The following is a 12939-nucleotide window of genomic DNA, read 5'->3' as shown; positions in this document are numbered from 1 at the left end:
TATCCTTGCACCTGGTTTCATCCCTTGCCTAAGTTGTGCCTATTCCAAGGCCACCATTTGCACTGGCTGAATCTGCAGTTCTGTGTTAGAAATCTGTCTTAGTTCCACCTTAACTTTAACTTGCTTTTGTCCTGATTGTCTTAATTTTTGCAGCCACATAACAGAGGTGGCTGCTGCACCTGACTGTGCCTAATTACCTCTGGAAAGCAATGCAAGTAGCTCTGGCTTTGCTCTGAAACTTTTCCTTGTTTCCTTGCTGGCTCCTTTGTTCATGCCATATTCATTTGCTAGTTCTGAAAATTCATGTTCAGACTCAGCTACGCATCCAACCCACTTTGTTTTTATTTATCAGCCACCTAGCAACATTTTCCTCAGACAGGATCCACAGTGACTACGTGCCATTCAAAAAGCAATATGTTGTGTAAGTGCTTGTAGCTGTTCAACCACCTCTCTTTTTGTACTGAAATTATTTGTCTCACAGCACTCACTGTGAAAAAGAGACACATTCTTTTTCATCTTTTCAGAAAAGCCACAAACATTTTTCTAGGAAAAAAGGTTTCAAATTCTTACATTATAAACCCAGCCATAAATCTCAGTTAAGGTAAAAGGAATAGTGAAACCTGACTTTCCAGGGTAATTTGGTTACCTGAGACTTTTAGGCTTCAGCTTTGCCTGGATTATAAGGGAGAGTTTAAATATGTGACTGAAATGTGCCTTGAAGGCTGAACCTGCCCCCACAACACAGAAGGTAAATTAGCAAAAAAAAAGTCTAAAATATGTTTCATCTCTAAATATCTTTGATATTTGGGCCAAGTTCATATTTATTAGCAGGTATGAAAGAAAATTTTTGAGTATTTATGGCACCAAGACATCCTAGTCCAGAAGTAAATATTTTGTTTACACCTAACTTCAAACATTATAATATAGACATCTGCATAGCTCTATACTCCCTTTATTGTCAGGGTAAAGAAACAAATGCAGGCAGCCTCTTCATCTAACCTTTCACGTATACCCCAGTGTGAGATGAAGAACATCCTGTCCATTGCTTATTCTGCTCTATTGAGCATAAGAACCCTTTTAATGGCTGGATCACATCTGACATTGGGTAAAACCACCTTTCCTTCCTTCCTACCTTTGGGGCTGTTATTCTTGCTGTAATGCTGTAACAATGGCACTTAGGCTGTAGTACTTTAGAATCTGAATCTGTTGCTTTTCAGATAGAATTACTTGTTTCACTTGTTATTTTGTATCTAATAGAGATGAGACACAAATACATATTTTGACGAAGTACGTGAAGTACAAAATAACATTAGAATCATTAGAAAAAATAACCAGGGTAATTTTTTGCAGAAAAAAAAAAAAAGAGACAATAAGAAAAAGCATTCCATTTTGAACTAACCCTTTATATATTTTTGCTCCATTTAGTTTCAAGGTTTGTGACCCAAACCTTGGTGACAAGATGGCTGGCAACTGTGCAGACAGCAGTCCGCACAGCAGCCATAGATCTTCAGCACAGAGGCAGATGAAGAGAAGACCCTCAAAACCAGATAGGTTTAAGGAAAAAATTGAGGCATTTTTGGGGGAAAGAAAAAAAGGTGGAGGGGAAAGCAGGTTGTTAACTCTTTAGGGACCAGTGTGAGTCAGTTTAGGCTTCTCCATGGCTGCTAACAGTGGAGTGTGGCATGCTGAGCTCTTGGCTTTGTGTTGCCCTCAGCCTGTCCGCTGTATAGTGCCTCATGTCAGGAGTCTTTAGAGCTTGCTGGGTAGAGGGAGAGGCTGGAGCTAGGCAGAGGATCCTCCCACACTAGAGATTTGTGTCTGGCAAGCAGCAGGGGATATAGCTACTCTACCAAACTGCTTAACTCTCCAGGGTGCTCCTGGATCCTGATTCTCCATTGAAATAAAGCCTGGACACTGCTCTGGGATATTTGCTCCAGAAACAATGTAACTACATTAAATGGCACTGGGCTGCCTCTGCCAGACACTGTGTCCTTAAACATCGCCCACTCCCTTGTCAGACCGCACCAAGGAGCGCACAACTAACCCTCTTTGTGCAGGAACAGTCCTTTGGTAGGTTACAACACACCCTCTTACCTCTGAGCAGATGTAAAAAAGCACAAAGAAATGAAGAGTTGGTTGTTAGAGCCATAGAGACAGCTTGAAAGAGAGATGGAGCCATGTTCTTCATAGCATAGGCCCTGGCTGCTCTATCTATGACAAGTATTCTGCTTTTTCCAGGTTCAGGAAATGAATTTGGGTTCTCTGCATCAACCTGTACTCTCATTGTAACATGACCTTAGTCATGATCAGCTTTCTGCTCTATAAATATTCCATTGATTCAGACAGGGGTTGTACGACTGCTCCTCCTCCACAGGAATAAGGCTAACAAAGAACAGCCAAAATTAAATAAGCATGCACAAAACTGCAATGCCCCAACCTTGGCCACATAGCTGTGTTAATCTCAGCCAAACTGAAAGCTGCTTACATTTGCATTGCAACATGTCATGGTGATTTCTCTGAAACCTTTACAAACTGTCCTTCCCTTGTACCTGTGTGCATTGGACTAATGCTCTGTCCAGGCCTGGGCTCTGGGCATTATTTCAATGTAAAGCAGTAAGAGTAACCATGATATGTGAAGCATTGCTGCCAGTAACACCTGAGGGACCTGAGTTTTGCAAGATGCTGACAGACTTCAAATTGCATCAACATGAATGAAAAACACTGCATCGTTTTCAAAACCATAATTTTAGAGTATTTTATGTACATCTTTAAATAAGAACTGTTTTTACTTACAAGGCATTTTAAAAAAGTCAGTGATAGCACTTATATCAATAAGCACTTCAAAAATGGATATCAGAACTTGAAGACACTGTGTCATTGGCATTTTTTAAATTGAAATGTGGCTTTTGACCGCAATAACAATTTTTAGACCATTCTGTCTGACCATTTCTATTTTTTTTCTTTCCTTTTTAATGGGAAATCTGCAAACAAAAGCTGTCCCCTAGTGACCTTTGGGGACTTTCACAAGAAAACAACTTGCTATTTTCTCTTGAAATGCGTTTTTGAAGACACTTTTCAGCTTTACAATTACTTGAAGACACAAACAAAATGAAAAATGTATCATTTCACAAATGAACAATGTATTAAAAATATTAAACCAAAATTCTCAGAAGTCAGAATTTCCCAGCTAGATTTGCAGGATTGGGTTCCACAGTTTGGAATGAACCTGGTTCCTCTATGGTACACATTTATTATTGTAGACACCTTCTAGACATCCATTCTCAACAGTTGTTTCCTGTGTAAATGCTCACATGGAAAGATAGGCCTAGATTTATCCTACCTAAATTTAAGCCTTTAAGCATTGAGAGAATTGAGAACCCTGGCTGCCCACCAGTCTCCAGGCAATGGAAAGAGAGATATTTCTGGGGGGCAACTCAGGTTTTAGGGGGGGGGGTGTAGTGACTCCCTCCCTCTCAGCCCTTCAGCAGGGCTCTGTCGGTGCACCGCGGTGCATCTCCTTTCCTACCTGGAGAATCTCAGTTAAATCTTTAAATTTAGGAGAACTGTGGTGTGTTTTGGCTCTGTGAAGCCTTGAGACAGAGCAGAGGGTAGGAACTTCTCTAGTGGTTGAACCAAAGTCCTTCTCCCCATAGCTCTCCTCCCCCAGTGGCTGCAAGGACTGTTCCTGCCCTCCTCAGGGGGGCAGGAGGTGTTTCCTGAGCCAGTGGTGGTAGCGCGGTGTTTAACAGCCCTCACAGCGTATCCTGTGTTTGATCAGTCTTGTGTGAACAAATGTGAGATCCCACATCTTCAGCACCTTGTGGGAAGGACTTCCACAGCTTGACTGTACAGAATAGAAGAAAGAAGCAGCCTTTGAATTGGTAGAACACAAGGAAGATGGGAGCTGTGAGACCAGTAGTGGTTGCTCGGGGTGCACCAATGCAAAGGACCAACCCTTCAGATCGTGTACATCTCTATAAACATGTAATACTGAAAAATTTGATACTCTTTTTTTCCCCTACTCCGATTCTTGGCAAAAAATTGACTCCTAAATCATTAGAAAGTACACACAATATAAAATCCCATGAAGTATCCGATCTGTTTGTAAGTGTACCTGTAAACTAGTTTAATGCCAATATGCCAAATTTGGGCTGGGGACAGGGGAAATTATTCAAGTCCTTATTCAGACCTTTTCATATCATGCTACTCTCGGATACAGGCTGTGCTTGCCCTATGTATTGTTCTCAAATATTCTTTATGGACTGTGCCACTCAGGAGGATCACAGTTTGTTCTCACTGTACAGGACATGTTATCTATTTATTTTATCTATTGGAACTTCATTCTTTGCAGAGAAATGTATTTTTCTTTTGTATCCATGGGAACTACCTTCAGCAAGTGTGGCTGTCCAAACATAGAGTTCAGTTCTGCCCCCATTTCCTCCCCCTTCCTTGGAGTGCGTTCTGATCTAAATAATTCCTGTCTCTACAGGTGTTGAGACAGGCAGCTCTCACATAAAAAAAAAAAAAAAAGAGAGAGAAGTAAAAAAAGAAAACAAAATGATGACAAACAAGTTCACCTAGTAACCATCTGAAAAGCTACCTCCTACCTCTATCTGTCTATAAAAGGAAATATGTGTTTTATTCATTCTCTAATCACAAGGCTTCAATGAATGCACTGTAAGGGCACATTCAGAGTTATTCATCATTGCTAAGACCTAAGATTTAGGATATGTGTGTGCTTGAATATCTTAGCCATAGAAACCTCAGGAACTGCTGTTAAAGTGCAGAAATCCTTTCTTTAGTATGCATAGGCATAACATCCATAATCCTTTATCTCTGGCAAAGCTGCTGGGCTTTTGCCAAGGGCATGTTTGGTGGTGTGTGGAATCTGAGGCTGCTGCATGACATTGCTGCTGAAGGTGTGCAGATACCATGGCGATGGGAGCGATAGAGGTGCCTGGATGGATGGATGGATGGATGGATGTTTTCTTTACCCACTTGCCAGCATTTTGATTCAACCAGCCCAACATGATTTTCCAGATTATTTAAGTGAGGAGGCTCAAATACATCTGTTTGAGAAATCCTGGCAAGCAATCAAGCCCCGTGCAATTCACCCCCACTGCCATCTCAAAATTAAAGGTAAACAGAGCAGCTCTCATTTAAATTTGAAGCATCTGATGCTGCCTTGATATTTTCCTTTTTTTTTCTTTTTCTTTTTTTTTTTTTAAGTTGCTGGAGAATAAAAACAACAGTTGAAGGAACTGCAGTCAGTAAAAAGGTTTCTCTGGTAAGGAGGCCAAACTAAATAATGACACCCAAAGCAAAAACATGCTTCACTGAAACTAAACTTTAGTCAATTCACTCTTTGAAACAAAGGATTTTTTGTAATTTCAAAAGTGAACATTGTACTTTTTTCTGGCAGCCATTTGTATGTTTTTCAATGATCTGATTATGTATAAATCCCAATTTAGCATGCCTTTCAGCACCTAAATCCTATGAGTGATTTGAAAACATTAATGAAGTTTTCTATAGACTACAGCTGTGCTTCTCTTTCTCCGAAACTTTTTTGAAATGCAAGCTTTAGTGACAGTGTTTTGATGTGCCTCATTTGTTGATGTGTATTTTCTTTCCTTTTTTCTAATTACTTTGTAAATATTTATGAAAGATACAAGATCTGTTTCACATTCACACAGCAAGTCAATGCTTTTCCCTTCATTCCTGTCCTCTGTAATTGCTGTGCTTTCATGTATGCTCTCAGACATTTGATGAAACCTGTACTCCTTACACTTACAGCCATCATCAATGCAGTCTGAACCTTAGCATAAGAAGGGTTCAAAGGTTGCTCACTTGGGGAATGAAGTCTCAGCTTCTACTCTGAGACAGAATAATCAAGCAGTTTGCAAGATTGGCTAGATTTCACTTCTGGCTTTGCTCTGGCTTTGTCTCCCTGTTTTTACAATTTGTAAAACATCTCTAGTCCCTGTTTGCAGGATAGTACACCTCCTTTACATTAGCCTGAAGGGGTACTGTAAATCTACCCCTCTCAGAATGATTTAAAGTGCTGCAGGTGAAACTGTCTCCCCTCTGCCTTCTCACAGGCTCTCTGAAGGGGCTTCATGTCTGAGCACAGACAGGTGAAGGCATAAACCTCTGGTGGCTCTGGTGGTTGCACTGTGAAGCTTGGGATAGCTCCCGTTTTCCTGCATCAAGTGCTTCCTGCTGTTAGTGAGGATTTTTGTGCCAAGGGGGCAGCGGGGATCATGCCAACACTCCTGGTATTCCAAAGGGCTCTAAAATTACTTGTAAATATCTGAAAAACTGTTTAAAAAGAAATACATCTAGAGACAGCAAGAAGAAGATAGTAAATTCTTAGCAGCTTTCCTACAGAGCAGCTGTGTTCTAGAAATTGTTGTGGATTCATTTTTCTTCTTTTAGAAGTTAATTTTCCTCTACTACTGTTTCCAATGTTATTAGCAACAGAAAAACACATTCTGAAAATAATTCCTAAAAGCCTGTGGGTAAAAAAAAAACAACTGTTAAAACCAAATCTTTTCCCAGCTAAGGTTTCCTTTGACTGGATCGTTATTTTCAGCTGAAAGTCTGAATTGTTGAAAATTCCTACTCAGCTCTATCCCTACTTACCCTGTACTTTTCCTGTAGGAGGAAAACCAAAACCTGAGTTACTGCGAATCATTTTCCTAAAAGTTATGTTTTCTTTTACTGAACTGAGAAATCATTTGTAATACCTTGAGTCTCTTACTTCTTCAAAATAATCCCCTACCTTATAGGCAAGAAGTAGTGTAACCACATTCCAACACAGTCATATTTATTAAAAGTTCAATGTCCCATGTATTTTAGGCAGAAGATGTTTTGGTTTAAGAAATAGGGGAAAATGTTAAAATAAATATTGTTCCAATCATTGCCCAACCAGTGCACTTAATTAATTTTACAACCAGGTGGTGAAAATGAACTTCCTATTAATTTTAGGGCAATTTGGCCCTGCTGAACAAGGGCATGGTGTGACCAATACCATGAGCTCTACTGCACTGGGCTAATACAGCTCTGGGTGAACCTGGTGACAGAGATTTTGTGCCTCACTCTTGTGACTTACCAGTTTGTATAAAATGCCCCTTTGTTTCTGAACCCAGGTACCTGGAGGAAAGAAAAAAAACCCTGTGTTTTTCAGTACCACAGGTAAGTTGTCCCCCTGTCTGCTCTGAGATGTAAATTCCTAAGCCACTTTTCACTGTTGATCCCTTTCTGATGGCTTGGCATCCTAAGCAAATTGCTAAATGGTTGTTTTAGTCCCTCTTCCAGACATGAGCATTCATTCCACAATCTCAGATAAAAAAGTGTAGGCTTGGGCAAATTCCAGACTGAAGGTGTTAATGGATTGCTGGATTCAAAAACATTAACTTGGTGGAATTATTTCAGAACAACACCAGCATAACTGAGATTCAAATTAGACCTCGGTAGTATTAATAAATGTTTAGTTAAATACTCAAAATATCAAATTCATATGCAGCTCTACACATGCAGCTCAACAAAATTAGAAAGAAATAAATTGTACTGTCAGTGTCCCATTTCTGATGGATTTTTCCTAAGGGTTGCTCTTTTGATGAGGGTAAATATTTTTATTATTTTTCATTTGTGGAGTAATGAGTTTTGAAAACACTATCCAGAGGCACATGCAAATGCATGTGACTTTAAAGGATATTGAATTCACTCCACCTTGTTTATTCTGGAGCTAGGAAGGGGAGTGAGCACACATCACTCCATCACCCGAGGAGCAGAGGCAGGCAGGGCTTGGTGTTTTATGCTGTCCACATTCAACATGAAGGACACGAGGGTGCCGTGCTGGGCTTCTTTAAGGACATTCTTGCAACACTCCTGCACTGCCTAGGCCCATCAGTGACTCAAGGGTAGAGCACTCTGACTGAACAGATTTGATTAAACCTTGCTGGGAGTAGATCTATCACAATCCTGCTTCTTCATGTTGCATGATAACATCCGGCCCCAGGCAGACTTTTGATTAAAAGTTCCCTGAAGATTTGTGGAGAAATTCTGTTTATTCCCACAACTCTGAGAGCATTGAGGTTATGTGCCCACATTTTGAAGTGCAAATTACATAAACTGCAAATTGGCAAACATGTTTCTGGAGCTGGGAAACCAACTGGGGAGGCCTATAGCTGTTTTCCATTGGACTGCAATCAGGAAAAAAATGCCCATTTTAAAAAGATTTCTTTAATTTTTTTAAGTTAGCCCACACAATCTTTAATACTGAGAATAATGAGCAAAGAGAGGGACAGAGCTTGGAGTAGAGGATGGGAACTGGAAAAACTTTAGAGAATAATTTTTCAAAGGAGAACCACACACTGAGGTCACAAGCAGACTCTTGAAATATATTTTTTTTCTATTCATCACTTGTTAGATTCTTGCCTCTTCATTTTTTACCTTTGCTAGATATTAAATTAAATGAGCAAACATTTTTTTCTTGATTTTGGAAAGTTTTTGTTACTTTTAGAAGAATTTGAAAAGGTATTTACTGAGTAATTTTCGAACTGCACACCAGCAGAGTGATTAATTAATATACTTCTCACTGTTAAAAGTACTCTGGTAATGCAAAACCAACTTGATTCTACAAGTTTAAACTCCTTTTCACTATTTTTTTCCAACTAGACCTTGGGTAAGGGATGAGAAGAATTGGCCCATGAAAAATAAAAGAACTATTTGAACTGTTAGTTGGTAAGTGGTTAAGAAGCAGAGGCACAGACTGAAATATTTCATTGATAGTTTGACAGCTAACACTGCAGGGGATGACTCAAGGCTTTTTGTTCACTCTTCACTCAGAACGAACAATGATGATTTTTATCGAATTGAGAAGTGAGTAGAAGTTGCTGACTGGATCTCTTTGTTGCCAGTGTCAGTTTAAATTCCAGATTTCTCTGAGTCCCATACACCATGGAAAATACTTGAGATTATATGAGGACATTTAAATTGCTATGATATGATTTTCTGTGATGCTAATCCTCCTAATCCTGCATGTGCAGCACGCTGAAGGGCCACTACAGACCAAGGTTATTATGTGAGGCATTTTACAGATGAAGAGGGATATTGAGAGTTCCTGCTCTGCCCTCAACCTCTGTGAGTTTGATGATCTGGGTCAGTATGGAGAGATGACTGACAGTATCCCCATAAACACAGATTGCACAACAGCCACAAAACACTGTCTGAGTTTCAGACATTCTGCTTCTGATATCAAACTGTCTGCAAATACCTCTGGGTTGAAGCACATCTGGTGTGCGATAGCAGCTCCAAGCAGCAGCAGCTCAGTACAGAAGGAGAATGGACAGAGACTTCCATCCCTTCCATCCCTGAATACAGGGAATACAGGAATACATTAGTGAATACAGGCAGGCAGCATCTGATAAGGCAACTTTAAATTTTTCCGGCTGCTTACAAAATCTTGGCATTCAGAATATCCCCCTGTGCTGTGCTCAGGGAGCTGAGCAGCTGACACTGCCCTTGTAGGTTGCTTGATTCACTGGGCTCCGTGGATCAGGGGTTACTTTTTATCAGTTGCTCAAGTAGAAGAGATAAAGACAAAGAGATAAAGGAAGCGCTGTTCTTCCCCCATCTTCCAGGGTAATTTGCCTATCCCCAAAGGACTCGTTTACAATGAAAGAGATCAATAACAGTATGCCAGTATAAGCAGGATTCCTTTCAAGAGTCTTTATCCATGCAATTATAAAACAGTCTCTTCCAGGTGACAAATATACCTCACCTTTGATCTCAAAACAGCATGTTTAGCTATAACAGTCATGTTCACTATCTGTGGCATTTTGAATGTGTGATTCTTATCTTTGTGTAGAGACTAAGCAAATGAATCCAAGACGGGCCTGTGATTATTCCCATTGAAATATTTTCCAGTCTCAGAAAAAAATATGTGAAAATGTGTCAGATCAATTTCTAGTTAAATAGTTGGCTAAAAAATATGAAACAAATGGACAATTTCTAATGACTCGAGCACTGAACTATAGAACAAACACAGAACCACTTCAGTGCAACAAGTCTATAAGTAAACAGAAAAATACAAACATTTATATGATACAGGCCATGCTCCTGTGTTGAAAATAAAGGAATATCAATAACTCATCTGACAAGGAAATAAGCTGAAGCTGGCTGAACCTTGCTGTGGTGGAGTTGCTGAAGTCAATGACAAACTTATTTATCCAGATGAAACTGCTTTACTTTTTGGGAAGATTCTGACAAGAATTCTTACCAATTTACAAACAATGCAAGGTTGTTTGTAAATTCAGGTTTGCTTGAATTAGACCAAAAAAAAAAATCCAGTAAATTAACTACTAAGATGAGATTTTCTACAAAAACTTTTTTCTTTTGCTAACTACCTCATCTCTTCAATTAGACATAAGAATCATCCTGTGCTGTGCTGCTACAGTATTTTTCATTTATAATCAAATATTGGACTAAATATCAGGAGACATATTTTTTGTTATACATTCTCACTCTCACTAGTTTTATAGGATTGTGGGGTCATAGCACTGGGGGACCCCTCCAGCCCAACCCACTACACAAAGCAGAGGCAGCTCTGTGCCCAGACCAAGTTGCTCAGCTGGATCTTGAGCGCTTCCAAGGACAGACACTGCAAAAGATCTTTGGGCAGCCTGCACCCTGTCTGACTATCCTCACAGGGAAAAGGGTTTTCATTCAATAGCTTGTGGGACGGTGTGTATAAATAAGCTGTTGTTGTCAATGTTGTTGTTATTATTAATTATTTCACAATAAATATTTCATGAACCATCTGCCAGTGACAGCAGAATGAGTAACACTGGGCTACCGCATAAGGGCAGGGTTTCTCAAAATGGTTTATTGGCTGCCTTTTTATGCCAAACTTGCCATTTTTTCCAAAGAATTCTAAAATTTATGATTAATGCAGAGATTTATATACAGCCACAATACTAACTGAAACAGTCAAAAAGACTCAGCTGGGGGAATTAAGTACCTGCCTGTGCTAGAGTGGTTCATATGTCCCATTGGAGGCAGCATGTAAAAGCATGTTGTCCAAATATACAATAATTTTCAAAATTAGACTAATTATCTGTACTAGTAGCTGAGGAGTGAATGGGAAGACTTGATAGGTATTTTGCTAAAGAACCAGAAGCACAAATCCTTGTTGGTATATATTCATCCTTGACTAATATTGGCAGAGACTAATGAAGTGCTATTTTTAGAACTTCTCAAAAATCTAAATAGTAGTGTGTAGTGCAATAATAAGACTGGAAAAGTCAGCCATTGACCAAGCTTGAGCATTAAAGGTTCACAGTTTAATTGCTACTGGTCTCTGCTTGGGCTGCTTCAGTTTCTTTTGCCCAGAGGAAACCAGCTGTAGAGGCAGCCAGCCCAGAGAAGAGGGAATGTGAGGCAAATAGCATCACTTGACTTGGGACCAGGTCCCAGATCCCTTCTATTTGTTGGTGAAGACCACGTAGCCAGGCCCTGTGGGGCTCCATGAGAAAGCTGCTCAAGGGAATGCAGTCTGGCCTGTTCTCTGCTCTTCTACCAGGAATTGTATGGCCTGAATTCCTCCCCCAAACACCTTTAGCTGAAGAATGCAAGCCAGAAACTTCTTTGTTCCAGGCCCCCAGGGAGTCAGCAAAGAAAGTAAGACACCTCTGGAAGGTGATTCAGCATTCTGAGAAGTGTCTGCTACTGCCTATTGACTGTTTAGGTCACATACACCTCTAGTGCATCTGTCTCAGATACCTTTAAAATTACTTCAGGGTTAATTTAGGCTGCAATTAGTCAAAGAACATTGTGAAGAAAATCTCATGACAGCTCCTGCTAGAATTAGGCAGGACTGTTTGAAAGGCTCTGGGCATCTGGGTACTAAGTGTGCATGTTGCTCTGAAGCAAAAAATTCAGTCTATCAGACCTGCCAGAGTGACAGTGCATGGTGTGCATCCAGACATACTTCAGGGTGCAATGCAGACCCAGCGTTTCTGGTCTGCATTGAATGAACACTGAGTGAAACTGTGCTGAATGGTTATGCACAAAGCAGTGCATGTTTTCCTTGGACACAAGGGAAATGGATGAGGCATTCATTTCCATATGCTGAACCCAGATTCAATAGTTTTGCTAATTACATGGTGTGTATCTTCCCAGCAACTCTTAGTTCATATGACAGCACTATTAAGTTGGGGTTTGAGCAGCTGAACAGATATGCCAGACCATTTATCCCACTCATGTTTGGCCAGTCAAGGAAGCTTATCTTTTTCAGACTGATGATTACAAGGTTATTTCACAGATTTTTTTGTCTAGATTTTTTGTTGTGGTTACCTCTTGGACTGCACATATTGAGTAACTTATAGACTGAAATATAAAGACAGTGATTTAAAGTGCATTGGATCATCCAGACCTTTCTGCACAGCACAATGACCACTAAGCTATCCAGTTATGCTCCACAGCCTCCTCTAGAGAATCTTTTGACATTTCCAAGTGAAGTCCACCCAAAAGCCATCATTCACTTAGTCCATCCACTCTTCCTCTTCCTCTGTTCAGTCAAAGCCTGGGAAAGCAGGTGCACCTTAGAGTTAATCCTGAAAGTCCTAAGTCTTAGCTGTCAAAACCATGAAACCTAGAAGAGGTTTGTGAAGTCCAAGATGATAGTCCATTCATCTGATGAATTGCTGGGGACGCTGCTGTCATAAACATGGCCACCAATTAGTATCCATTGTCTTGTACAAGAAGCCATAAACCGAAGTGGAAGAATAAAGGTCTGTTATGCATGTTGTAAAAACTGGAGTGACGAAGGAAACTTGCTGTGACCACTTGAACCCCTAGGCCAAATGTGCCTCAAAATTGCATATATTTCATTGTCATTGGTTTCATGCTATTCAGGGTGGTAGATGCATGGAGGAA

The sequence above is a fragment of the Molothrus ater genome, chromosome 2 (genome assembly GCF_012460135.2).
Source record: "Molothrus ater isolate BHLD 08-10-18 breed brown headed cowbird chromosome 2, BPBGC_Mater_1.1, whole genome shotgun sequence".
NCBI lineage: Eukaryota > Metazoa > Chordata > Aves > Passeriformes > Icteridae > Molothrus > Molothrus ater.
Note: the sequence above shows the minus strand (reverse complement) of the source record.